The sequence below is a fragment of the Salvelinus alpinus genome, chromosome 13 (genome assembly GCF_045679555.1).
Source record: "Salvelinus alpinus chromosome 13, SLU_Salpinus.1, whole genome shotgun sequence".
Classification (NCBI taxonomy): Eukaryota; Metazoa; Chordata; class Actinopteri; order Salmoniformes; family Salmonidae; genus Salvelinus; species Salvelinus alpinus.
The window spans coordinates 18,869,329-18,881,667 of NC_092098.1; the positions used below are offsets into that span (position 1 = coordinate 18,869,329).

Below are 12,339 nucleotides of genomic sequence, written 5' to 3' on the forward strand. Positions count from 1 at the left end.
CTAGATTAATCAGAATAGACACTGACTGCAAGTTCAGCCTGCTACATGACATCATCTCACCCCTCTGCCAAAACATAGTGAAAGTAATCTATCATCTATCACTATACTGTGGCTTGACTGGTCAATCACCTCTACTGTACTGGGCCCTCATAGTGGTCTGACTCATGAATAGAGCCCACTCATTTCCAGGGGCTAATGGCAAACTATGGTGTTAAGGAGATGTTCAGTGAATGTACAGCAACTATACATTACATACAATATAATTTGCTTGAACAGCATTCAATTTAAAGGGGCCACATGCCCTCAGTTGTAATGGGTGTACGCCTCTGCTGATGAGCATGTGCTTTGTCTGTACGTTTGCTTTAGCCTATATTTATTGTTTTAATGTCATAACACAGGAACTCTTTCCTACACCATTGAAATTAGTCCTTGATAAAGCCCAATGATTGGGTGAGGTGGTAGGTATTTTAAATCTTCTGTATTGATTAACCTTGTTGCCTTGGTGCACAGCAGAGGCAGAGCTGTGGCCTCCCAGAGTTTATAAGACTCAGTCCTTGGTTCCCTCTGGCAGCAGCCTCGCGCAAACAGATTGCAATTCAAATTAGCCATGATAAGCTAGCAACCTTGAATACTAATGGAAGAAAACAGACAGTTCACAGGCAGGGATTGCACTCAACTCACCTCCCTATTTGGATCTGTCTACATCCATTATTGTCCCTGTTGCATGTTGTCTACCATAACATATCTGTTGAAGAAAATGGCTTGTGAAAAATAAAGCACCACCAACTGAAGTGAAGTGCCGGTTCAGATAAGGGATGGTTGCGCTGGGTACCCGGTTAAAGGTACAATGACGAACAGGACACAAACTCAATTTGAACATTTTATTATGCTTCAGACACACACAGTTTTATGGTGAATTAATTATTTTTTCTTCACAACACACCAGGGAGTTCAGATTTTGTAATCCAGTTCGTGTAGAAATGAGTCCATGGAAAAAGTCAAGCTCTTTGTGATGTAATCCTTTCTCTGGAAAAGTGAGACTGACCTGACCCCGGCTTGGGTCGGCTGACCCCTTATATATCCGTCCCGGCCTAATGTTCTGATATGCCCAGGCCAGGGGTGATGATTGGCGGGTCAAAGGTCCCATGAGAGATCAGAGGTGTGTCATGTAAACAGATACTTCACACCTCTGAGGAGGGGTTGGAGCACTCCCCCCCTGCAGCAGACCTGCATCCAAAACAAGACAGAATCTGGAGGGAGTGAGGTCTTCTACAGCTTGAGCTCAGAGTTGAGAAATACACAAACAGAGGGACACATTATTTTAATTGTAGTATGTTGCCATACAACACAATAATAACATTTAAGTAAACACTCTTATCCAGTGAGTGCATACAACTTCATACTGGTTCTCCATGGGAATCAAACCCACAACCCTAGTGTTGCAAGCACCATGTTCTACCAACTGAGATACACGGGATCAACAATAACAATAGTAATACTACATTATTAAAGCCCATGTTTCACCCCAAAAAATATATTTGAAAAATGCATTACTAAATAAATAATAATAATTAAATAATAAATACAAAAATATTATATATAAAATGAGTAGTACATATATGTATGAATCTGATATGTCACTTTGTTTTTCAATCGGACATTGTAAATTGGAGATACACTCTATATACAAAAGTATGTGGACACCCCTTCAAATTAGTGGATTCGGCTATTCATGCAATCGCCATAGACAAACATTGGCAGTATAATAGCCTTACTGAAGACCTCAGTGACTTTCAATATTTAAAAGGTCTAAAATAAAGTCTCATGTCCAGAGTGAATACATTTTCATTAGTGTATGTCATACAGGTATCTCAACTAAAACATACACTGAGTATATAAAACATTAAGAACACCTGCTCTTTCCACATAGACTAACCAGGTGAATCCAGCTGAAAGCTATGATTCCTTATTGATGTCACTTGTTAAATCCACTTCAATCAGTGTAGATGAAGGGGAGGAGACCGATTAAAGAAGGATTTTTATGCCTTGAGACAATTGAGACATGGATTGTGCCATTCAGAGGGTGAATAAGCAAGACAAAAGATTGAAGTGTCTTTGAACGGGGTATGGTAGTAGGTGCCAGGCTCACCGGTTTGTGCTAAGAACGGACACGCTGCTGGGTTGTTTCCCGTGTGTATCAGTTTCTCGTGTGTATCAAGAATGGTCCACCCCCCAAATGACATCCAGCCAACTTGACAGAACTGTGGGATCCTTTGGAGTCAACATGAGCCAGCATCCCCGTGGAATGCTTTCGACACTTTGTAGAGTCCATACCCCGATGAATTGAGTCTGTTCTTAGGGCAAAATGGGGGGGATGCAACTCAATATTTGGAAGGAGTTGCTAATGTTTGTTATACTCGGTGTGTATCCCAGACAAGATTAAAGAATCGGACAAAGTGAATATAAGTCAGTGCTCACATCCGTAGAGGTTTGCATGAACTTGAGTGGTTACATACAATACATGTTGACAGAATGGCTGTGAGACAGAAAGAGACTGTAGCTGTACTCCAAGGTAAGGGCTTTGCTTCTGGAACCACTGAAGACCCCAGTATTCAATCAGGAAGTTTGAAGAAGATGTGTCACCATCCAGTCCATATCACAGCATGCAGTGGCCTGATAGGGAGATGACAATAAATGCATTATGTCTCTTTCATCACCAAAGCCATGTTCACTGCACATGTTGCGGAACATTTCAACCCTTTTGTTAGTGTCATTGATAATGTGCATTCGGAAAGTATTCAGACCCCTTTACACTTTCCACATTTTGTTACGTTACAGCCTTATTCTAAAACGTATTAAATAAAAAAAATAAAAAATCCATCTACACACAATACCACATAACGACAAAGCGAAAACAGGTTTCTAGACATTTTGCAAATGTATAAAAATGAAAACAGAAATACCTTATTTACATAAGTATTTAGAGCCTTTGCTATGAGACTCGGAATTGAGCTCAGGTGCATCCTGTTTCCATTGATCATCCTTGAGATGTTTCTACAACTTGATTGGAGTCCACCTGTGTTAAATTCAAATGATTGGACATGATTTGGAAAGGCACACACCTGTCTATATAAGGTCCCACAGATGACAGTGCATGACAGAGCAAAAACCAAGCCACGAGGTCGAAAGAATATTACGTAGATCTCCGAGACAGGATTATGTCGAGGCCCAGATCTGTGGATGGGTGCTCAAAACTTTCTGCAGCATTGCAGGTCCCCAAGAACACAGTGGCCTCCATCATTCTTAAATGGAAGAAGTTTGGAAACACCAAGACTCTTCCTAGAGCTGGCCGCCCGGCCAAACTGAGCAATCGGGGGAGAAGGGCCTTGGTCAGGGATGTGACCAAGAACTTGATGGTCACTCTGACGGAGCTCCAGAGTTACTCTGTGGAGATGGGAGAACCTTCCAGAAGGACAAGCATCTCTGCAGCACTCCACCAATCAGGCCTGCAGAGCGGCCAGGGAAGCCACTCCTCAGTAAAAGGCACATAACAGCCCACTTGGAGTTTGCCAAAAGGCACCTAAAGGACTCTCAGACCATGAGAAACAAGATTCTCTGATCTAATGAAACCAAGATTGAACTCTTTGGCCTGAATGCCAAGCGTCATGTCTGGAGGTAACCTGGAACCATCCCTACAGTGAAGCATGGTGGTGGCAGCATCATGCAGTGGGGATGTTTTTCAGCGGCAGGGACTGGGAGACTAGTCAGGATCGAGGGAAAGATGAACAGAGCAAAGTACAGAGAGATCCTTGATGAAAACCTGCTCCAGAGCGCTCAGGACTGAGCACGAAGGTTCACCTTCCAACAGGACAACAACCCTAAGCACACAGCCAAGACAACACAGGAGTGGCTTCGGTACAGGTCTCTGAATGTCCTTGAGTGGCCCAGCCAGAGGCCGGACCTGAACCCGATCGAACATCTCTGGAAAGACCTGAAAATAGCTGTGTAACAACGCTCCCCATCCAACCTGACAGAGCTTGAGAGAATCTGCAGAGAAGAATGGGAGAAACTCCCCAAATATAAGTATGCCAAGCTAGTAGTGTCATACCCAAGAAGAATCAAGGCTGTAATCACTGCCAAAGGTGCTTCAACAAAGTACTGAGTTAAGGGTCTGAATACGTATGTAAATGTGATATTTCTGTTTTTATTTTTAACACATTTGCAAAAATTTCTTCAAATTTGTTTTTGCTTTGTCATTATGGGGTATTGTGTGTAGATTTATGAGGTACAAAAACAATACAATCCATCTTAGAGTAAGGCTTTAACGTAACCAAGTCAAGGTGTCTGAATACTTTCCGAATGACCTGTATATGGAAATTCACATACAAATATTAGGATCATAAGCATTGACTGTAATACCTCTAGTGTCCTGTGGTGAAAGACTGCTGTGCAAGGTATTGGGCAACAGCTTTCTTCCCCGGCCCGTATTCACAAAGCGTCTTCAGAGTAGAAATACTGATCTAGGACTAGCGCCCCCTTGTCAATGTAATCATTAATTGTGATATAAAAGTCAAAACTGATCCTAAATCAGTACTCCTTCTCTGAGATGCTTTGTGAATGGTCTGTCTGGATGCTGCTTTTCTAGTGAGCTAACTCCCTCTTTGTCCGAAATTAAATATCACCAAAAACATGAATAAGAATTAGCCTAGTCAGTCAGTAACTTTGTTAACTAATGAAACACCAATTTAAACTTACACAAGCCTATTGAGCCTAATTATACCAAAACAACACAGCCATTTGCTGTGAAATCAAGAGGGTATTTTTCTTGCCAACTTTTTCAGTCACCAGTGCATCAATAAAAAAGCAGGGTAACGAAAAAGTGTTCACAATAGTCAGTATTATAGCTAGCAAATAAATAGTTCTTAATTTCTACAAATATAGCTACAGGCCACTTAGTGAACTCAGACTGGTGGTGGGAGTTCGGTAACGTTAACTCTTCTCCAGCAGTTTCAGTCTAGCTAGCTAGCTAATGGTATTTTTATCAACTGTATCAATCAGATGGATAGCTTAGCAAATATAGCTATTAATTTTCCCCTCGCATGTAAATTTGCCTGATACAGCCTGCCAGTTGCTATTAAGTAGCATGAATAAATCATAAGCCAGCTAGCAAAGCCAAGCTCATGCCTTTTACCCAGGATTGAAAGTAGATTTAATTTCTTACTGGTATGGGAAACCCAAGTGCTCTCATGCATTTTTTTTAATACTACCAAAATTACAGGGTAGCCTACTCTGCTGACACTGATCCATATAGCCGGCCTACAAATAGGGGAGACACAAATACAATACGACGTCGATCTAACCTGGAGGAGAAAATGATTGTCCAAAAACAAACAAAAGTGTCACTGACCCAATGATCAAGACAATGAATATGCACACTCACCGGGGATATGGCCGATGTTCTTCACTGGTGCCAATAAGATAGGCTACTGTTCACTCAATTAAGGTAAACATTTTGATAACTAACGACAGATTGGAGTCTTTTTATTTTCATCTCTTTACAGCAATAGCCATTTGCTTTCCAAACAGTTTTCCGCGATTCTGACTGTAGGCTATGCAATTTAAAACAATCCACAGCTTAAAAAAAAAAGAAGCTAATGATGCTCTGTGGTCAAATCGTACTTTCTGGGGTAGTAGCCTATTTTGAAGGATTTTATTTATTTGTGTATAGACAGGAGTAAGCTAATTAGGCTATATACTTTTGTAAATGTAATTACATTTACTTTAGGGAAAGCTTCCTCTAGCCTTATGGACAGGCCGCCTATGCCTTTTAATGTGGCATAAACACAACCGGTCATGATGTTTTCATCTGATTGTCAAACAATCACTTAACAAAGTTGCTCATGTAGGCTACCAGCACATATTCGTCCACTCACAAAATAATTTCAGCATCCAAACCCCAACAGTGCACTGTGCACCCGGAATTTGATGAATGGAAAGAGACATCTGTTACTAAACACCTACATGTATTGTAATGACATTCTGCAATTGTCATTAGGCCTACAAATGTAGCCTGAATTGATGCATCCACTGTTGTCCGCACACACCCGGCGGTGGAAAAAGTACCCAATTGTCATACTTGAGTAGAAGAAAAGATACCTTAAAAGAAAATGACTCAAGTAAAAGTCACCCAGTAAAATATTACTTGAGTAAAAGTCTAAAAGTATTTGGTTTTAAATATACTTAAATATCAAAAGTAAAAAGTATAAATATTTTCAAATTCTCTTGATAAGTGCGTGAATTTCTGTCCTGCTACGCATTGAAAATGTAATGAGTACTTTTGGGTGCCAGGGAAGATGTAAGGAGTAAAAAGTACATTATTTTCTTTAGGAATGGAGTAAAGTAAAACTAAAAGTTGTAAAAAATATGAATAGGAAAGTAAAGTACAGATACCCCCCAAAAACTACTGAAGTAGTACTTTTAAGTATTTTTACTTTACACCACCGCATGCCTCGGTCTTGGCCAAATGTAAGTGTTCTGCTCAAACCACAATGCAATTTGGAACATATACCACCTGGTTTCTAGTCAATTCACACATTTTTCATGCGGCTGACATGTAGTAATGTTAAATAATGGTGTAAAAGGCTATAGTCTTTTGCGCATGTTGTATTAATTGTGATTGACTTACGTTTTACAAGTATGGCGTACCCCCGCTATTTATTTTGCCGGGTACCACCTTACTTTCACCCCTGCTTTTACCAACAAAAATCATGTACACTTATAAAAGAGACAATTACTTTCAAGCAGATCATTTTTATTTTATTCAAGGACTTCCGGCCGAGGAGTAATAGCTACTTGTTTGTAGAACTGGCATCTTCACTTGAACAAATGTCACAGGCTAAATTACAGGCTGCGTTCTCCACTCGAGGGGGCGTTGCTTACCAACGCACGTGCTTTACCATTTTTTTTCTTTAGAAGCCCCCAAAAAAGAAACTTGCCAATAAGTGCCAATAAACCAACATTCCATTCAAACAATACAGTCAATCCACAGACATACAGTATACTTACTGAAATCAGTAGACCAGAGGACTAAAACGAGTTGTAAATGCAACAAGTACTGAAATTAGCTTTAAAACAGCAACATTTTCTCTCAGCCTCATGGCAAAATGTGTAGAATTGTAGGATTGTAGGATGCGTAGCATTGTTTCCCCCCAGAAAAGAGGGCTCTTGCTCAGACCTTGCGGACGCCCCGCGGAACTGCGGTACGCCACTGACCTTACCTCGTCAGGCTGGCTGTGTTGGATGGTGAAATTATTGCTCACCGGTGCCACACCCCCTTCTTCTCTGTAGTGTATGGTATATTCCAGTGATGCTGAGTTGGTGATTGTGTCCACCAGGGAAGATTTTTTTTAAAGATGAACAGTTGAATCATAACCATTAGAAAAAAGCAAATCACACGCGTTCCGCTCTACATATCAAACGCTGTCTTGCCATTCTCTTCGACACATTCACCGGAGCATCATAGCCTATTCAGCTGAAGCGAGCGTAGCTCAACCGTCATCATTGCGTTATTTGCCAAGGATACACGAGGATACAGCAGATAATAATGTGAACAGTCTTCTTATTTCTAATGAAGTGAAACTATGGCATGGGAATAAGCCTCCGGTATGGTCACATCACGAAAAGGTGAGCCATTTGTCTACTAGCTACTGCTTTCAGCTTGTGTTTATCGCATAATTGCTACGTGGCGCGCTATATCCTACTGTATCGCTCCTGAATGGTGGTATCCTCAGGTGCAAAAACATTCGAGAAAGGGATTGTAGGCTATAGCGAGTGCAGTGATAGCCCCGTATCAATACACAAGGTGCCGGCTAGGCTATGGGATATTCCCATTCGGCGGGCCCGTGGTGCTAATGGACATTATCTTTATGTTCCTAGCTGGTGATACCAACTCTGAGGAAAGGACATTCTGTGGTAGCCTACCTTAACATGACAATTTTGCTAAAGGCTACAGACTATACCTGTCCCGTAAACTTTACAGACAGCAAGGTAATTGGAGTTGCCATGTTGGTCAGCAATGAACCAGTGCATTACAATATATTTATTAGGCTTACATTGTGTACATTAAGGTTAGGCAATAATGTAGCTTAACGTGTGTATCGAATTGTTAGTAGTATGTAGGCTAGTATTAGTAGTAGTATTATACATTCAGTAATGTCGGCAGTTCTGCGAATATAGCCTATAGACTATCAGGATCAGTCGATCAGCTTTCTCGGGTAAAGATGCAGACAAGTAGCCAATGTAAAATGTTATACTAATGCACTTGGCTTGATGACATGACCAGAAACAAAATATATTTGACAACTTCCAAAGATGAAACAAACATAAAATAAAATCATTTTTATAATAATATCTCAATTGTATCTATGACAGGTTGTAAAATTGATGCTATCTGTTGACAACCTTGTACAATGTGCAAGACAGACCGTCTGAAACTGGCAACTGACATATTTCTTACTCAGGGGTGTCCAGTAATAGCTTTAATAACATGTGTTTAATTGAAAACAACTATTACATATTATTACATATATGTTACCTGCAATTATGATTTTTTTTTATATGATAACGCCACTGAGTATGATGGCATTTATTGGCATTGATTTGCTCTCAGGAGCCACCTGAAACACACAGGCTCTGGGCTATTATAGTCAGAGGCAATGCTGAGCTTCCATTACTGCATTTTTGGAAAATGTTAATTATATTAATCTGCATTGAGTAGGCTAGATGAAACTACTGCAGACTGCAGATGTGCTATGCGAAAGCCATATTCATGTACCGTTATGTAAGCCTACCTCATGTAGTGTAATGGATGATATTCTTGATATTCTTATCAAATGCTATGAACCTCTTGAATAGATCAATTCGAATATCATCCAAATAAAACACAGCACTAAAATCTAAATATCAGAAGGCCTATCAGATTGATAAACAGTGTGACAGCAGTTAATTTTCTCGATAAAACTACACAGTCATTTTTTTTGTTGAGTTATTGAGTTTAAAATCTATACAAGCAAGTCTCAGTGTGTTTTGAGAAGTCATGTACTGTACCCTGAATTCAATGTGGTTTACATTGTACATCATCAAGCAGCCAATCCCCTTGCCATATTTCTCACTCATTTCAATTTAATCACTGGGTTTAGCTGTAGAAAACAATATTGGGGAAAAAATAGATACGGTTACATATCGCAATATTGTTTTGGATGATATTATATCAATACTTGGACTTTTTGTTGTTGTTGATAGGTAGCGTTAGCTAACGCTAGTCGGCTGTACCAGTGCCAAAACGACAGTCTTTTTCATCCTATAGCATGTTATCCATCTTCTTTTGAAATAGTGAGCCAATATGTTTTCAGCACTTTTATTTCCAAGACTGATCAAAGCACATTTTCTCGTGCTATCTCCTGTCTCTCTGCTGCAGACATAAAGTGAGCAATATGTTTGGAACATCAAATCACAATAAAATCGCAGTAACAAATCGCAATACATATAGAATCGTGAGAATTGGGAGAATTGAAATACATATCGTACCGGCACCTGCTTCATTCCGCCAATTAGGTTCCTTTTAAGTAGTGTAACTTGGTGCAAAAAAACATTCTGTCATAAAGGGCACATGTTCAACTTCATCAAAAACATGTTTTCCCATCTCAAGAGGTTAAATTAAAAAAACACTATAGTAAGTGCCTATTAAGTGTCAAATAAAGTAACAGGGTTGATGTCTTCATCTCAAATCAGCCATAAATCCCCTTTTGACAGGGGGAATGGAAGCTTGTTGTGTGAAACAGGGAGGGGCAATTGATTGCAAGCTTGAAAACATTTCTAGACTGTCTATCTATGTGCCATCAAACCCCTGCAGCATGTCTAGAATGCTGCAGCCTACCTGGTGTTTAACCTTCCCAAGTTCTCCCATGTCACCCCGCTCCTCCGCACACTCCACTGGCTTCCAGTCGAAGCTCGCATCCACTACAAGACCATGGTACTTGCCTACGGAACAGCAAGAGGATCTGCCCCTCCCAACCTTCAGGCTCAAACCCTACACCCTAACCCGAGCACTCCGTTCTGTCACCTCTGGTCTTTTGGCCTTCCCACCACTACGGGAGGGCAGCTCCTGCTCAGTCCAGTCCAAACTCTTCTCTGTCCAGGCACCCTAATGGTGAAACCAGCTTCCCACTGAAGCTAGGACAGCAGAGTCCCTGCCTATCTTCCAAAAACATCTGAAACCCTACCTCTTCAAAGAGTATCTTAAATAATCCCCCTTACTAGCTCTGACTTTGCTGACAGCTACTTTATTGAGGAGAAATGTACTTTCTATGCCTGTGATATGTGGTTGTCCCACCTAGCTATCTTAAGATGAATGCACTCACTTTAAGTCACTCTGAATAAGAGTGTATACTAAATGACAAACATTTTAATGTAACAGGGTTGACCTTTTATGCTCAACCCGCTTAGTTTCACACCACAAAACACCAGAAAATGTCCAAAAAGAGTACAACCAGCTCACCTGCTTTTACACTATGATTTGACCGTTCGATGTTCAATGTTTCTTTTGAAAAAAATATTTTGAAAGGAATAGTTTCACCATATTAAAATGAGAGTTTTGTGTCCGTAACAGGGTTGACCTTAAAATGAGGGACAGGGTTTTTGTTAAACTTAAAATTAATCACTAATCACATTAAATAAATAATCATCTTCAGAAATTAATGTCAAACCAACAAAATAACAAGGGCTTTACAATGATCCTGAAAACTGTATTTGGCACTTTAGCAAGTCTTTATTCATATAAAAAATATATAAATTATTGAAAACTCAATGTTTCAAGCTTTTAAAATTCAATATTTGTGCCCAATTTATATTTAATTAAAATATCAAAGGGACGCAAAAAACACTCCTTTCGTGGAATGACCCACCTAAGTATCGTGATAATATCGTATTTTGAGGTCTCTGGCAATTTCCAGCCCTAGAGAAATGCACAAATGCAAGTTTTGAAATGATTAGGACATAAATAGCTTGCTTATGTTATTCTGCATTTATGGCTAAGCACATCAGCTAAGATTCAGTCTTACAGATTGTATAGAAACACAGTTTGATTTGTATGATGCTAAAGCAAGACCTGCCCATCTTACATATCAAAACATGTCATTGCAGTTGGTTAGTCTTCTGCATAATCTTTAATATATATTTAATAACGCCAACATTGCTTTTGTTTCTAGACCTTCCTTTCACAAAAGAAACCTTCAGTTATTATACTGAACAAAAATATAAATGCAACAAAAAACAATTAAAAAGATTTTACTGAGTTACAGTTCAAATAAGGAACTCAGTCAATTGAAATAAATTCATTAGGTCCTAATCTATGGATTTCACATTACTGTGAATTAAAATAAAAGGTACGGGTGTAGATCAGAATACCAGTCAGTATCAGGTGTGACCACCATTTGCTTCATGCAGCGTGACACATCTCCTTCGCATAGAGTTGATCAGGCTGTTGATTGTGGCATAGAGTTAATCAGGCTGTTGATTGTGGCCTGTCGAATGTTGTCCCACTCCTTTTCAATTGCTGTGCAAAGTTGCTGGATATTGTCAGGAACTAGAACATGCTGTTGTACACATTGATCCAGAGCATCCCATACATGCTCAATGTCTGGTGAGTATGCAGGCCATGGAAGAACTGGGACATTTTCAGCTTCCAGGAATTGTGTACAGATAGTTGTGACATGGGGCGGTGCATTATAATGCTTAAACTTGAGGTGATGGCGGCGGATGAATGGCACGACAATGGGCCTCAGGATCTTGTCACGATATCTCTGTGCATTCAAATTGCCATGGATAAAATGCATTTGTGTTCGTTGTCCGTAGCGTATGCCTACCCATACATAACCCTATTGCCACCATGGGGCACTCTGTTCACAACGTTGACATCAACAAACCGCTCGCCCACATGACGCCATACACGTGGTCTGCGGTTGTTAGGACAAATTCTCTAAAATGACATTGGAGGCAGCTTATGGTAGAGAAATGAACATTCAATTATCTAGCAACAGCTATGGAGGACATTCCTGCAGTCAGCTTGTCAATAGCACACTCCTTCAAGACTGTTGGAAAAACATTCCAGGTGAAGCTGGTTGAGAGAATGTCAAGAGTGTGCAAAAGCTCTCATCAAGGCTAAGGGTGGCTACTTTGAAGAATCTCAAATATAAAATATATTTTGATTTGTTAAACAGTTTTTTGGTTACTACATGATTCCATATGTGTTATTTCATATTTTTGATGTCTTCACTATTATTC

General features: G+C 39.9%; 1 protein-coding gene and 1 long non-coding RNA gene across 4 annotated transcripts in view; one reads left to right on the forward strand and one right to left on the reverse strand.

The window, feature by feature from the left end:
- Positions 1–867: 867 nt before the first annotated feature.
- On the reverse strand, positions 868–7,270 carry LOC139537264 (uncharacterized). Its single transcript, XR_011667496.1, has 2 exons — positions 7,066–7,270; positions 868–2,673 (listed from the first exon to the last, which is right to left on the reverse strand). It is a non-coding gene; the product is annotated as an uncharacterized lncRNA (long non-coding RNA).
- Positions 7,271–7,433: 163 nt separating this feature from the next.
- LOC139537260 (teneurin-1-like) overlaps positions 7,434–12,339 on the forward strand; it is a 184,481-nt gene continuing 179,575 nt past the window's right edge. For all 3 annotated transcript variants that reach the window (XM_071338378.1, XM_071338379.1, XM_071338380.1), the window contains exon 1: positions 7,434–7,683. The gene's annotated coding sequence lies outside the window, so the exon portion shown is untranslated. The remainder of the gene's footprint in view (positions 7,684–12,339) is intronic.